We start from the raw sequence: 17,184 nt of genomic DNA on the forward strand, positions 1-17,184 counted from the left end.
TCGTGCCCCGGTCCGGGAGGATCCCACATGCCGCGGAGCAGCTGGGCCCGTGAGCCATGGCCGCTGAGCCTGCGCATCCGGAGCCTGTGTTCTGCAGCAGGAGAGGCCACAGCAGTGAGAGGCCCGCGTACCGCAAAAAAAAAAAAAAGAAAAAAAAAAAAAAAAAAAAAAAAAAAAAGTAAGATTTATCTACTGTTCTACAACAGGACCAAAAAGGTAAAAATGTTATTTGGTGACATATAGACCAAAGCTGTTCAATAGAACTTTCTGCAATGATGCAAATGTTCTAAATATGCACTGTCCAATACTGTAACAACTAGCCAAATATGGCCATTGAGCACTTGAAATGTGGCTATGCTGAGCAACTGAATTTTTTAATTCATTTAATTTTAATTAATTTAAAGTTAAGTAACCACATGTGGCTAGTAGCTACCATATCAGACAGGGCAGATATAAACCAAACATATGTATGATTGAGTTTTTTACTTTTCATCTGGGTATCTAGGCAGAATGAATAAAACATTATGTTATATTGTACTATATTTATTTTTCATACAAAGAAAATAGTTTGGTTTTCTCAGTAATTTCTTCTTCATTCTCAGTCCTCTGTGAATGTGTGTGATTGCTATGTTGAGCCAAAATCAATCCTTCCCTGAACACATGGAAGGGTGAGATGGTTAGGGGGAAGATGGAATGGGTAGGGGATCTCCAACTCGTAAGTATATGGAGCATGATATGCAATTTAAAAATTTTAGCCCTGACACTGGGGTGTCTGTATTTACCCTGAAAGGAGAGGAAATCCCCTAAAAAGTCATGAGACTTTATTGTTGGCCAAGGAACTAGATTTTTTTTTTGATATCTTTATTGGAGTATAATTGCTTTACAATGGTGTGTTAGTTTCTGCTGTATGACAAAGTGAATGAGCTATACATATACATATATCCCCATATCTCCTCCCTCTTGCGTCTCCCTCCCACCCTCCCTATCCCACCCCCTCTAGGTGGTCACAAAGCACCGAGCTGATGTCCCTGTGCTATGTGGATGCTTCCCACTAGCTATCTATTTTACGTTTGGTAGTGTATATATGTCCATGCCACTCTCTCACTTCATCCCAGCTTACCTTTCCCCCTCCCTGTGTCCTCAAGTCCATTCTCTACGTCTGCATCTTTATTCCTGTTCTGCCCCGCCCCTAGGTTCTTCAGAACCTTTTCTTTTTTTTAGATTCCATATATATTGTTAGCATACGGTATTTGTTTTTCTCTTTCTGACTTACTTCACTCTGTATGACAGTCTCTAGGTCCATTCACCTCACTACAACATAACTTTGTTTTCTATGTCTGAGCCTATTTCTGTTTTGTAAATAAGTTCATTTGTACCCTTTTTTAAAATTCCACATGTAAGTGAAATCATATGATATTTGTCTTTCTCTGTCTGACTTACTTCCCTTAGTATGATCATCTCTATGTCCATCCATGTTGCTGCAAATGGCTTTATTTCATTCCTTTATATGGCTGAGTAATATTCCATTGTATATATGTACCATATCTTCTTTACCCATTCATCTGTTGATGGACACTTAGGTTGCTTCCATGTCTTGGCTATTGTAAGTAACGCTGCTATGAACATTGGGGTGCATGTATATGACTCTTTTTGAATTATGGTTTTCTCAGGGTATATGCCCAGTAGTGGGATTCCTGGGTTGTATGGTACCTCTGTTTATAGGAACTAGATGTTTTGTATGACGTTTTCCCTGTGTCTATTCTTTTTACTCTCTCTGGTTGTAAATTTTCACTTACAAGTGAACATTTGGAATACATTAGAGAACTAATTTCTTTTCTCCTGAATAATCCATATAATTTTTACTCCATTCTCCCATTTTTTAAAAATTGAAGATATCACTTGTGTCCAAGCCTTTTAAATTACCTGAACTTCTTTATGATGTGGTAATTCTTTGGGGGGGGTCCTTTTAGCTCATTTTAAATAGTTGCGTATAGAGCAAGAAGGATAAACCTCAGAAGCTGTATTAACTTTCATTTTATTCTCTCCATCATAAAAATGATTTTAAAACATTTTTATTCACTGAAAAAAGGTTAAAAGTCAAAATAGTCTGAATGTTTTACTTTTTTGTTGTTGAGTGTGTTAATCATAATAAATTACATTAGGATGAACCCTAATGGAGTTTATCATTAGGACACAAATCTAAGATGAATACAGTATCTTGAATTACTTCCTCCTGTCACACAGCTTGTGTTGATACCCACAGGAACAGAATGGTCCTTTAACTGTGGGATTAATCTATCCAAGCACAGCCTTTATTTAGCATCATGGTTGGAGATGATCTCATCATAAGGTATAGCTGAAATGGTCCTAGGAAGGTCCAGTTCTTGCCTGGGGGGCAGCTGCTAGAGAGTGGGGCAGTGCTCTGCGTCTGGAAGCCATGAGTCTGAGGGTAAATTTGCTGGTGGTAGGTGACTTGCAAAATATGGTACTGGTCCTCAGGTTTCATCCTGTCCTTGAGAAATGGCACTGCAGTTTATGCCGGCACAATTAGTCTGACAGACTTGAGTGGTGTATCCATTCCCCACACTTAGACCTGGAGGTATAGGGGAATCTGAAGGCCCAAATGTACAGAGAACAGTACGACAGCAGTTAGCATGTCATTTAGGCTGGAGAAAAATGTTTCCATAACCTTAATAAGCTCTATTTTAAACCAGCTTGTTTATACCAGTAAGATAGATAGATAATGGGACCTTTTTTCAGAAGTAGGCATCTGGGTGGGGCAGTACACTGAAAGGAGGAAGAGTTTTGGCTGGCTGGGTTCAAATCCTGGCTCCTCCCCTGACTAATCTTGTGACCTCTCACCTTCTCCGGGACTTTGCTCCCTCAATTATCCTGCCGCCAAAGCATGGCCTTCTGCCCACCTGCTAGACATGCCCATCAGAAGGCCAGCATGCCTTATTGGCTCCCACCTTCAGAAAGCTCTGCTTTGCTTCCCTCCAGCTCCCTAAAGCTACTACCCTAATTTTCTGCTCCCCTCTACAGACTAGTTTTATGAGAGAGTTGACTACAACCATTGTCCCTGCTTCTTCCCTTCCCGTTGATTTTTGCAAGCCATTCTAACCCATCTTCCATGGGCCTCACTCTCCTGGTGCTCATTTATTCTCATCATACTTGACCTCTCAACAGCCTTCACCGCAATCCATCACAGCCATTTCCTTGAAATACTTCCCTTAGTTTCTGTACAACAGCACTTTCCTCTGAGTAAAATGCTTCAACTTAGTTGCCTACTTTGACACTGATATTAGTAGCTCAGAGGCCTCCCTTCATGTCAAGACTTACTGAATTCTTAATAATTGTGTGTTAGACTTTACCTCTGGTTACATGAGGTATTTCTGCATTATCATATAGACTAAGCTTGGAAGATGTCAATGATTCTTAAAAGAACAATTGTGATCCTTCTGCTGTCATTCGCAGGAGGCTATAGAGAAAGCCACTCGTTGAACAGGCAAGCGGCCTATCGTACATATTAAATGTGTTTACCCTTCTACAATTTAACATCTTTGGGTCGTTATCTATTAGAAGACTTCTTCTAAGACTGTGTGATATTTTTCCTTTGGAGGTTCTGTGTTAGAGTTACTGGTAATACATATATTACCAGTATTATATGTATTACCAGTTACTGGTAAGACATTTATAAATATATTTAATAAAATACTGATTCCTACTAAGGCCAAGAAAAACCTTTGGTGTGTAAGACAAGGTGATTCTCAGTACTATACTTCAGAGTTGTTTTCATTTTTCGCATATTCGTTTGCAGCTGATATAAACTTTCTTTGATTTCTTTCTTTGGATAACCGTGTTAGAAACTTCAACTATGAATATATTTTGTTGACTTAAATAGGACACTTTTTATAGTATACAAGGGAAACTACGTGAGGGAGTGTGATATTTTACAAAATATCCAAGCTTTAGAAGCAGAGAGACCTGGGTTGGAATAATCACTTAATGGCTGTATGATCTTTTTTTTTTAATTTTTATTTTATATTGGAGTATAGTTGATTAACAATGATGTGCTAGTTACAGGTGTACAGCAAAGAATGGCTGTATGACCTTGAGCAAGTTGTTTGACGTCCTTGATATCTACTTTCTGTGACATTTCTCCTCTTTAAAAAGTTATAGGTAGGTAGGATAATAATACCTACCATTGTGAGATGAAAATGTAAGGATTTGTAAGTACATGGTACATAGTAGGTACTCCATCACTTGTGGCTTTTATTATTCTCTGTTTTTTGGAAATGATCAATATGTAGGAATTTGATGACCATCTCTTTAGCTGCCTCCTGGCTCTCTTGAGGCTCCTCGGTGGATGAAGGCTTCCAATAGCCTTTAGGTTTAGTGTGATAGTTGTTCTGGTAAAGCGGTAAAGATAGGTCATTGGGAATTCGATCATGACAGCAAACAGAAGAATGTCTGAAGTCAAACATGAACAGATGAACTTAAACAGCATCTTGTGGTCCTCTCTAACCAGCTTATATATTGGATTTTAAAATGAAAGTGCAGAGTTTGCTGGTTTCTCCCAAACAGATTGTGACTATAAAAGAACAGTATTGAAACTAACATTTCTTTCTTTCTTTTTTTTTTTTTTTTGGCTGTGCCACGAGGCGTGTGAGATCTTAGTTCCCCGACCAGGGATCGAACCCATGCCCCCTGCAGTGGGAGCACAGAGTCTCAACCACTGGACCGCCAGGGAAGTCCCCTAACCTTTCTGTTCTTGACTTTGATACTTTGAAGAAAGAAACATATACCAGTTAAATCTTCTCTGACAACTGAAATTGCATCACGCAAACTCCTACAACAGACAAGATAAGGTCCTGCTGTCCTGAGTAGCATTAACCAGCATTAACCTAAGCAACACTTAGGTTGCTTCCATGTCCTGGCTATTGTAAATAGAGCTGCAATGAACATTGTGGTACATTACTTTATTTAAATTATGTTTTACTCCAGGTATATGCCCAGTAGTAGGATTGCTGGGTCGTATGGTAGTTCTATTTCTAGTTTTTAATGTCCAGCATTTTCACAGGACAGTGGATGTTTGACTAAGTCCTCTAACAAAATAAATACTAACCCTGACTTGTCACCTCCTCTTTAAAAATCCAGCATGTTTTTCCATTGTCACTGGAATAATTATAGTTTATTGTGATCTCTCCCTTCTTCCCCCCTTCCCATTAGTACTGTAGCTCCTTTGACTCCTAAAAAATATCCCCTTTTAGAAGCTTTCTCAAGCAAAGAACAGCATTGTACTTTCTTATCATTCCTGTAGGATTTGCTTCACAATTGTCACTCTAAAGTTCTTGATCAAAGTGGTTCGTAAATCTCATGATTTGGGTGAGAGGGGGAGTTGAAATTGATTATGATTTTTTCCCCTGTGTATTCTTTTTGTTACATCAGATTGCAGCGAAAAGTACCCCCCACCGAAAAAAAAAACCCTTGATTTGTTATAGGAGACCTCAAGAATTATTTTGAATTTTTTCATATCATTTGATCTCATTTTATTATTGATGTTTCTTGAAAGAATCAGGAGGAAATAGAAAGTGTTTACACCACTGGAAATCACTATTTATTAGCCTCTTTCCTAAGAAGGTGTCTTACCATTTTCTCTGGGTGAGTATAGGCTAACGGAATACCTCACTGCTAGGACAGACTTGCCAAAAATAATGGAAACTTCTGGATGTCTAGAGATTAATTAGTGCATAATCGGCATCTCTAATACACCCATTCCTAGCATGAACAATAGTCTTATATTTGAATATCATGTTAGTCTGCTATTGCTATATAGCAAATTACAACAAACTTAGCTTAAAACAAAACAACACACATTTATTATCTCATGGTTTCCATGGGTCAAGAGTCTGGGCACAGCTTAACTGGTCTCTTTGCTCAGGGACTCACAAGGCTGCAATCAAAATTTTGTCCAGATTGCATTCTTTTCTGGAGCTTAGGGTTTTCTTGCACATGCTCGCGATGGTTGGTAGAGTTCTGTTCCTTGTAGCTTTAAGACTAAGGTCCCAGCTTTCTTAAAAGCTGTCTGTGAGCCACAGCCCCACTTAGTCCCTTGAGGTCTCTACAGTTCTTTGCCATGTGACCTTCTCACAGGCCTTTTTATCACACGGCAGCTTACTACTTCAAAGCCAGCAAGAGAATCTGACTTCTAATTCTTTTTTTTTTTAATTTTATTTCTTTATAAATTTATTTATTTATTTTTGGCTGTATTGGATCTTCATTGCTGTGCACGGGCTTTCTCTATTGTGGCGAGCGGGGGCTACTCTTTGTTGCAGCACGTGGGCTCCTCATCACGGTGGCTTCTGTTGTTGCGGAGCACGGGCTCTAGGAGTGCGGGCTTCAGTGGTTGTGGTTCGCAGGCTCAGTAGCTGTGGTGCACAGGCTTAGTTGCTCCACGGCATGTGGGATCTTCCCAGACCAGGGCTCGAACACATGTCCCCTGCATTGGCATGCAGATTCTTAAGCACTGTACCACCAGGGAAGTCCCTGATGCTTCTTTTGAAGGACTCATCTGATGAAGTCAGGCCCACCCAGCATAATAATCCTTTACTAACTCAGAGTCATCTGGTTAGGGACCTTAATTACATTCACAAAAGTTCTTTCCCCTTGGCAATATAACAACCTAATCACAAGAATGACATCCTTTTTTTTTTTTTTTTTAATTTATTTATTTTTGCTGTGTTGGGTCTTCGTTTCTGTGTGAGGGCTTTCTCTAGTTGTGGCAAGCGGGGGCCAGTCTTCATCGAGGTGCGCGGGCCTCTCACTGTCACAGCCTCTCTTGTTGCAGAGCACAGGCTCCAGACGTGCAAGCTCAGTAGTTGTGGCTCACGGGCCCAGTTGCTCTGTGGCATGTGGGATCCTCGCAGACTAGGGCTCGAACCCGTGTCCCCTGCATTAGCAGGCAGATTCCCAACCACTGCGCCACCAGGGAAGCCCAAGAATGACATCCATTTAATTCACAGGTACCACCCACATTCAAAGGGAAGGGATTATACAAAGTATGCAACCAAGGGGCCAGGAACTTTGGGATCTTCTTAGAAATCTGACTACCACAAATATCAATGATAAAGCTAACAGAATCTTTTTGAATACTGTATTTGGCCTGTACTTTCACTCACAGCTGCCTCCAGGGAACAGAATAACTGAAAGACTAGAATTTCATGTACGTTTGTTGCCTTTGTCCATTGAACACTATTTGAAATGACTCAGATAGCTCAGAAAAATGGCTAATTGGAGAGAAATTCAGAAAGTCTAGTTGTTAGAAAGTCAATGGCAAGCCCAAAAGCTTCTTGAAATTCATCTCCTATTCTATTTACCACCATTGGGTTTTTATAGCAATCAATAGGAGAGAATGTCCCTTTTTTTTTTTTTAACATCTTTCTTGGGGTATAATTTCTTTACCATGGTGTGTTAGTTTCTGCTTTATAACAAAGTGAATCAGCTATACGTATACATATATCCGCATATCTCCTCCCGCTTGTGTCTCCCTCCCACCCTCCCTATCCCACCCCTCTAGGTGGTCACAGAGCACTGAGCTGATCTCCCTGTGCTATGCAGCTGCTTCCCACTAGGTATCTATTTTACATTTGGTAGTGTATATATGTCCATGCCACTCTCTCACTTCATCCCAGCTTACCCTTCCCCCTCCCTGTGTCCTCAAGTCCATTCTCTACGTCTGCATCTTTATTCCTGTCCTGCCCAGCCCCTAGGTTCTTCAGAACCTTTTTTTTTTCTTTTTTTTTTTAGATTCCATATATATCTGTTAGCATACAGTGTTTGTTTTTCTCATTCTGAATTGCTTCACTCTGTATGACAGACTCTGTGTCCATCCACCTCACTACAAATAACTCAATTTCGTTTCTTTTTACGGCTGAGTGGTATTGCATTGTATATATGTGCCACATCGTCTTTATCCATTCATTTGTCAGTAGACACTTAGGTTGCTTCCATGTCCTGGCTATTGTAAATAGAGCTGCAATGAACATTGTGGTACATTACTTTATTTAAATTATGTTTTACTCCAGGTATATGCCCAGTAGTAGGATTGCTGGGTCGTATGGTAGTTCTATTTCTAGTTTTTAAAGGAACCTCCATACTGTTCTTCATAGTGGCTGTATCAATTTACATTCCCACCAGCAGTGCGAGAGGGTTCACTTTTCTCCACACCGTCTCCAACATTTATTGTTTGTAGATTTTTTGATGATGGCCATTGTGACTGCTGTGAGGTGATACCTCATTGTAGTTTCGATTTGCATTTCTCTAATAATTAGTGATGTTGAGCATCCTGTCATGTGTTTGTTGGCAGTCTGTATATCTTCTTTGGAGAAATGTCTATTTAGGTCTTCTGCCCATTTTTAGATTGGGATGTTTGTTTTTTGATATTGAGCTGCATAAGCTGCTTGTAAATTTGGGAGATTAATCCTTTGTCAGTTGCTTCATTTGAAAATATTTTCTCCCATTCTGAGTGTTGTCTTTTCATCTTGTTTATGGTTTCCTTTGCTGTGCAAAAGCTTTTAAGGTTCAGGAGGTCCCATTTGTTTATTTTTGTTTTTATTCCCATTTTTCTAGGAGGTGGGTCAAAAAGGATCTTGCTGTGATTTGTGTCACAAAGTGTTCTGCCTATGTTTTTCTCTAAGAGTTTTATAGAGTCTGGCCTTACATTTAGGTCTTTAATCCATTTTGAGTTTATTTTTGTGTATGGTGTTAGGGAGTGTTCTAATTTCATTCTTTTACATGTAGCTGTCCTGTTTTCCCAGCAGCACTTATTGAAGAGGCTGTCTTTTCTCCATTGTATATGCTTGCCTCCTTTATCAAAAATAAGGTGACCCTAGGTGTGTTGCTTTATCTCTGGGCTTTCTATCCTGTTCCACTATTCTATATTTCTGTTTTTGTGACAGTACCATACTGTCTTGATTACTGTAGCTTTGTAGTATAGTCTGAAGTCAGGGAGCCTGATTCCACCAGCTCCGTTTTTCTTCCTCAAGATTGCTTTGGTTATTCGGGGTCTTTTGTGTTTCCATACAAATTATGAAATGTTTTGTTCTAGTTCTGTGAAAAATGCCATTGGTAGTTTGATAGGGATTGCATTGAATGTGTAGATTGCTTTGGGTAGTAGAGTCATTTTCACAATGTTGATTCTTCCAATCCAAGAACGTGGTATATCTCTCCATCTGTTTGTATCATCTTTAATTTCTTTCATCAGTGTCTTATAGTTTTCTGCATACAGGTCTTTTGTCTCCTTAGGTAGGTTTATTCCTAGGAATTTTATTCTTTTTTTTTTTTACATCTTTATTGGAATATAATTGCTTTACAATGGTGTGTTAGTTTCTACTTTATAACAAAGTGAATCAGTTATACATATACATATGTTCCCATATCTCTTCCCTCTTGTGTCTCCCTCCCTCCCACCCTCCCCCCCTCCCTATCCCACCCCTCCAGGTGGTCACAAAGCACAGAGCTGATCTCCCTGTGCTATGCGGCTGCTTCCCACTAGCTATCTACCTTACGTTTGGTAGTGTAGATATATCCATGCCTCTCTCTCGCTTTGTCAGGAATTTTATTCTTTTTGTTGCAGTGGTAAATGGGAGTGTTTCCTTAATTTCTCTTTCACATTTTTCATCATTAGTGTATAGGAATGCAAGAGATTTCTATGCATTAATTTTCTATCCTGCTACTTTACCAAATTCACTGATTAGCTCTAGTAGTTTTCTGGTAGCATCTTTAGGATTCTCTATATATAGTATCGTGACAGCTTTACTTCTTCTTTTCCAATTTGGATTCCTTTTATTTGTTTTTCTTCTCTGATTGCTGTGGCTAAAACTTGCAAAATTATGTTGAATAACAGTGGTGAGAGAGGGCAACCTTGTCTTGTTCCTGACCTTAATGAAAATGGATTCAGTTTTTCACCATTGAGAATGATGTTGGCTGTGGGTTTGTCATATATAGCCTTTATTATGTTGAGGTAAGTTCCCTCTATGCCTACTTTCTACAGGGTTTTTATCATAAATGGGTGTTAAATTTTGTCAAAAGCTTTTTCCTGCATCTATTGAGATGATCATATGGTTTTTATCCTTCAATTTGTTAATATGGTGCATCACATTAATTGATTTGCATATATTGAATAATCCTGGCGTTCCTGGGATAAACCCCACTTGATCATGGTGTATGATTCTTTTAATGTGCTGTTGGGTTCTGTTTGCTATTATTTTGTTGAGGATTTTTGCATCTATGTTCATCAGTGATATTGGCCTGTAGTTTCCTTTCTTTATGACATCTTTGTCTGGTTTTGGTATCAGGGTGATGGTGGTCTTGTAGAATGAGTTTGGGAGTGTTCCTCCCTCTGCTATATTTTGGAAGAGTTTGAGAAGGATAGGTGTTAGCTCTTCTCTAAATGTTTGATAGAATTTGCCTGTGAAGCCTTCTGGTCCTGAGCTTTTGTTTGTTGGAATATTTTTAATCACAGTCTCAATTTCAGTGCTTGTGATTAGTCTGTTTATATTTTCTATTTCTTCCTGGTTCAGTCTCGGAAGGTTGTGCTTTTCTAAGAATTTGTCCATTTCTTCCAGGTTGTCCATTTTATTGGCATAGAGTTGCTTGTAGTAATCTCTCATGATCCTTTGTATTTCTGCAGTGTCAGTTGTTACTTCTCCTTTTTCATTTCTAATTCTATTGATTTGAATCTTCTCCCTTTTTTTCTTGATGAGTCTGACTAATGGTTTATCAAGTTTGTTTATCTTAAAGAACCAGCTTTTAGTTTTATTGACCTTTGCTATCGTTTCCTTCATTTCTTTTTCATTTATTTCTGATGTGATCTTTATGATTTCTTTCCTTCTGCTAACTTTGGGGTCTTTTTGTTCTTCTTTCTCAAATTGCTTTAGGTGTAAGGTTAGGTTGTTTATTTGAAATGTTTTTGTTTCTTGAGGTAGGATTGTATTGCTATAAACTTCCCTCTTAGAATTGCTTTTGCTCCATCCCATAGGTTTTGGGTCATCGTGTTTTCATTTTCATTTGTTTCTAGGTATTTTTTGATTTCCTCCTTGATTTCTTCAGTGATCTCTTGGTTATTAAGTAGTGTATTGTTTAGCCTCCATGTGTTTGTATTCTTTACAGATTTTTTCCTGTAATTCATATCTAGTCTGATAGTGTTGTGGTCAGAAAAGCTACTTGCTACGATATCAATTTTCTTAAATTTACCAAGGCTTGATTTGTGACCCAAGGTATGGTCTATCCTGGAGAATGTTCCAAGAGCACTTGAGAAGAAAGTGTATTCTGTTGTTCGGGGATGGAATGTCCTATAAATATCAATTAAGTCCATCTTCTTCTATGTATCATTTAAAGCTTGTGTTTCCTTGTTTATTTTCATTTTGGATGATCTGTCCGTTGGTGAAAGTGGGGTGTTAAAGTCCCCTACTATGATTGTGTTACTGTCGATTTCCCTTTTATGGCTCTTAGAATTTGCCTTATGTATTGAGGTGCTCCTACGTTGGGTGCATAAATATTTACAATTGTTATATCTTCTTCTTGTATTGATCCCTTGATCATTATGTAGTGTCCTTCATTGTTTCTTGTAATAGTCTTTATTTTAACGTCTGTATTGTCTGATATGCAAATTGTTACTCCAGCTTTCTCTTTTTTTTTTTTTTCTTTGTGGTAGGCGGGCCTCTCACTGTTGTGGCCTCTCCCGTTGCGGAGCACAGGCTCCGGATGCGCAGGCTCAGTGGCCATGGCTCATGGGCCTAGCCGCTCCACGGCATGTGGGATCTTTCCAGACCAGGGCACAAACCCATGTCCCCTGAATCGGCAGGCGGACTCTCAACCACTGCGCCACCAGGGAAGCCCTCCAAACAAAAGCCCTCCTTTTGTTTTCCATTTGCATAGAATATCTTTCTCCATCCCCTCACTTTCAGTCTGTATGTGTCCCTAGATCTGAAGTGGGTTTCTTGTAGGCAGCATATATACGGGTCTTGTTTTTGTGTCCTTTCAGCTAGTCTGTGTCTTTTGGTTGGAGCATTTAATCCATTCACGTTTAAAGTAATTATTGATATGTATGTTCCTATTCCCATTTTCTTAATTGTTTTGGGTTTGTTATTGTAGGTCTTTTCCTTCTCTTGCTTTTCCTGCCTAGAGAAGTTCCTTTAGCATTTGTTGTAAAGCTGGTTTAGTGGTGCTGAATTCTCTTAACTTTTGTTTGTCTGTAAAGGTTTTAATTTCTCCATCAAATCTGAATGAGATCTTTGCTGGGTAGAGTAATCTCGGTTGTAGGTTCTTCCCTTTCATGACTTTAAATATGTCCTGCTACTCCCTTCTGGCTTGCAGAGTTTGTGCTGACAGATCAGCTGTTAACCTTATGGGGATTCCCTTTTATGTTATTTTTTGTTTTTCCCTAGCTGCTTTTAATATATTTTCTTTGTGTTTTATTTTTGATAGTTTGATTAATATGTGTCTCGGCATGATTCTCCTTGGATTTATCCTGTATGGGACTCTCTGTGCTTCCTGGACTTGATTAACTGTTTCCTTTCCCATATTAGGAATGTTTTCAACTATAATCTCTTCAAATATTTTCTCAGTCCCTTTCTTTTTCTCTTCTTCTTCTGGTACCCCTATAATTTGAATGTTTGTGCGTTTAATGTTGTCCCAGTGATCTCTGAGACTGTCCTCAATTCTTTTCATTCTTTTTCCTTTATTCTGCTCTGCAGTAGTTATTTCCAGTATTTTATCTTCCAGGTCACTTATCTGTTCTTCTGCCTCAGTTATTCTGCTATTGATTCCTTCCAGAGAATTTTTAATTTCATTTACTGTGTTGTTCATCATCTTTTTACTTTCCTTTTTAGTACTTCTAGGTCCTTGTTAAACATTTGTTGTATTTTCTCCATTCTATTTCTAAGAATTTGGATCATCTTTACTATCATTGCTCTGAATTCTTTTTCAGGTAGACTGCCCATTTCCTCTTTATTTGTTTGGTCTGATGGGTTTTTACCTTGCTCCTTCAACTGCTGTGTGTTTCTCTGTCTTCTCATTTTTCTTATCTTACTGTGTTTAGGGTCTCCTTTTCACAGACTGCAGGTTCATAGTTCCCGTTGTTTTTAGTGTCTGCCCCCAGTGGCTAAGGTTGGTTCAGTGGGTTGTGTAGGCTTCCTGGTGGAGGGGACTAGTGCCTGTGTTCTGGTGGATGAGGCTGGATATTGTCTTTCTGGTGGGAAGGACCATGTCTGGTGGTGTGTTTTGGGGTGTCTGTGACCTCATTATGATTTTAGGCAGCTTCTCTGCTAATGGGTGGGGTTGTGTTCCTGTCTTGCTCGTTGTTTGGCATAGGATGTCCAGCACTGTAGCTTGCTGGTCATTGAGTGGAGCTGGTCTTAGCGTTGAGATGGAGATCTCTTTCACCATTTGATATTACATGGAGCTGGGAGGTCTTTGGTAGATCAATGTCCTAAACTCGGCTCTCCCACCTCAGAGGCAGAGGCCTGACATCCGGCCAGAGCACCAAGACCCTGTCAACCACATGGCTCAGAAGAAAAGGGAGGAAAAAAAGAAATAAATAAAATAAAATAATTATTAAAATAAAAATTAATTATTAAAAATTTAAAAGTAATTAAAAAAAAGAAAGAAAGAAATTAGAGAGTAACTGAACCAGAAAACAAATCCACCAATAATAACAAGCACTAAAAACTATACTAAGAAAAAAAACAACAAAAAATCCGGACAGACAGAACCCTAGGGAAAATGGTAAAAGCAAAGCTATATAGACAAAATCACACAAATAAGTATATACCTACATGCTTGCAAAAAGAGAAAAAGGAAAAAAAAAATATATCTATATATATATAAAAAAAGGAAGAGAGCAACCAAATCAATAAACAAATCTGCCAATGATAATAAACTCTAAATACTAAACAAAGGTAAACATAAAACCAGAAACAAATTAGATGCAGAAAGCAAACCCTAAGCCTACAGTTGCTCCCAAACTCCGTCACCTTCTGCCAGTGTTCAGTAGGTGTTCTGTAGGAGTTGTTCCACATGTAGATGTATTTCTGATGTATTTGGGGGGAGGAAGGTGATCTCCACATCTTACTCTTCCACCATCTTGAAGGTCTCCAGGAATGTCCCATTGAAACAAAACATTATGGTAAATTTCTGCTTCTAATTCTATGTAATTCTTTTTTACATATTGAAAGGAACTTTGAAGTAATATTTTGTTTGTTCCAGAAAAACGTGTAGCATTACTTTATAATCTTTTTTTTTTTTAAATCTGATACTTCTAAAAAATAGTTCTAAATCAAAATTTTGACTCATTAAGAGAAAGCCAATCAGTCAATCTGTGCAGTAATTGTGTAACAGTTGTGCATAGCTATTTGGTAAAAGAAATTTTAACAAAGAGTTTATTTTTAAAGTAACGTACAGAAACCAAATTTGATTTCAAAAATAAAAGGCAGGATTAATGTTGTCTAGATTTAAACATAAAGCAGTTGACTAGCATTTTAAAACTTCATTTGGTCAGTTAAGTATACAAAGCAAATTAACCAAAACATACATTATGCATATGGAGAAAATATAAGTAAATAATAAGAAAACATGCTCAGTATGAGTCTTTAAAAATTGAAAACACAAAGTAATTTTGAGATTCATGACAGCCTTGGGGTTCATATTACTTGACCGTGATAAATTTGGAAGATTATACAGAGTTTGGCTTGTTCTTCTTGTATGCAGAAAGTATTTCTTCTCTCTTTAACCCTTTCAAAGAGGATTTAAATTTTGATCATTTTGAATCCATTTACTAACTTGATAAGCATTTTGATGCTTATTGTCTATATTTGACTTCCACTTCCCCTTTTAAAAGCGTTAAGTGGTGGGTTTAAATCATGTCAACATTTCTGATGTATTTAGAATTGCATGGGTTGGAAAACATGAACTTTTCAAAGAAATGACTTTTCCTTGAGTCCAGCCATTTGCTTTCTTTAATAAGATTAGTTCAGATACTGCATTTCATCATCAATTCCATCATCTGAAAAAAATTCTGCCATCTCAAAAGTTTTGACATTTTCATTTTCTATTCTATTTCTGTTCCATGACACATAATTCAGGCATTTGACTGAGTTTAAATCAGTGGACTGGTTGGAAGCCTAAAAATTGCCTTGCACAGAAGAGTTTTGAATGAATTGGGAGATTTCTTTACATTTGGGAGCATTTTATTTCTTTCCTTTCATTTTTTAATTTGAAATCTCTTCTGTGATGTAATTACATGATGGTACCTTAGGTTAGGTTACTTGTAATGAACGTTGATCCAAAATCTCAATTCGTCCTAACGATGATAGGACATTGGCAGGCCATGACTTTGGTTACTGATTCAGCGAGCAAACAAATATAGCTAAATCACTTAGTGACTTGTTTCTAATTCAAATCACACACATATTGATCTGTAGAACGGATCTGATCTGGATTTGTCTAGCTCGTGTGAAATCACATGCCACTTCACGTTGTCCTTATGTCTGACTATGCAAATGTGCTTGCCGATTTGCAATTTGTTTCTTTCTCAGAGTCAAAACCCCAAGTTTTGCTCTGTCCAGGCATCTCTTAGTAAAGCCACAGATAAAGCCGAGAACTGTACAGGTAGTTTACATATCTTTTCAGGCCACTTGATATGTTCTAGACTCTTTGTTAGATAGCGTGAAAATAGAGGCAGGCAAAGCAGATCTGGTCTCTCTCCTTATAGAATCTGTGGTCACACTTGAAAGTTGTCTTGTAGAATTTCATTAAAGAAATCTGTGATGAGAAATAACAAGGACATGTTTAGACAAACTAACTAAATTTCTAAACAGATCTATGCCTATAAAGTGCTTAGAGTAGTACATGGAACTTAGCAAGTACTCGGTAACGTTTACATGCTAATATCATTATTATTTTTATTACTTATTTTTCCAGTTCACCCAAATAATTCTCTGGTCATAGGCAGAACATAATACATGTAAATATGTATAAGTAAAATGAGATTTGGTTCTTTTAACATAAAATCAGACCAATTTTGTGCTGCAAATTTAAAAGAGCCCAAATTTTTCCTGTGATGTGGAGACTAGGAGTCATTTCCTTTATTTTTATATCCAAGTTTTCATTGTTTTAATTGGCACCCTACCAAACTGATAGATGCCTCTAGTTGTGTGTGTCAGTGTAGTTGCCGAGAACATTACAGATGCAGTAATTACAAGGGACCATTTTCCCATTATTTTCTTCCCAAAGCATTTCCTATGCTGGAAATGCTATGAAAAGTTTAGACTAGAGTAAAAATACTATTTTTTAAAAAACAAGCTTTTATTTTCTTAAAACAAAATATATTCATCATAGAAAAAACAAGTAAGCAAAAAGAAGCAGTGAAAATCACTCAAATCCAACATGCAGAGAGAAGTACTGTTCTAGTTTATGCATATTTCTTTCCAGTTCTTTCTCTGTACATAGAAATACATCTTAAAATGGCATCACTGTATAATATCCTATTTTGTAATTGCTTTCCATGTCTTTATTTCATGTCATTAAATATCTTTCCATTGTCATTATTCTTTTACAGTGTTATTTGCCTTGGTTATACCTTATTTAACCATTTAACTTTTATTTTTTAACTTTTACCTTTTCTTTTTTTTCTATTATAAATTATTCATTGGATGAGCAACTGAGTTACCATTGATGAGGGTTTTTTAAATGTTAAAATAGCTAAATTGTATAAAATGTGGAGAGAGTGCCTTGACACTGAAGTAAAGTAACTGGCAAGATAAGATGATTGCATATGAGGTCCTCATATGCTTCTATAACCTTCTTTACAAAGGGTCTGAAAGGCCACTGGCCCAGACAACAACTTCAGGAAGCACTGGGGAAGTGGTGCTCCATAATTAGAGAAGATCAGTAACCCCAAAATGGACTGTGATTTAGGAGAGTAAGTTGAAATCAACTCTATGCTGATATCAGGGGACCGTTCTGTCACCTGTTTGTTCCTATGACAAGTTCAAACCAATTCAAAACAAATTTTCCCTTCCCAGGTAGATTTCTTTTTTAAATTCTTTTAAGTTTAATCTTTTAGGTTGCATAAACTGTTGTTCCATGATTTAAGTGTGCTTGTCAATCCATCCTTCCTGCCAGGAA

General features: G+C 37.7%; 1 protein-coding gene across 1 annotated transcript in view; it reads left to right on the forward strand.

Moving 5' to 3' along the window:
* Positions 1-17,184, forward strand: part of NFIA (nuclear factor I A) — a 393,295-nt gene that overhangs the window by 291,546 nt on the left and 84,565 nt on the right. The gene's annotated exons all lie outside the window — the stretch shown is intronic.

Source organism: Lipotes vexillifer, unplaced genomic scaffold (genome assembly GCF_000442215.2).
Source record: "Lipotes vexillifer unplaced genomic scaffold, Lipotes_vexillifer_v1.1 scaffold47, whole genome shotgun sequence".
NCBI classification, from domain to species: Eukaryota; Metazoa; Chordata; class Mammalia; order Artiodactyla; family Lipotidae; genus Lipotes; species Lipotes vexillifer.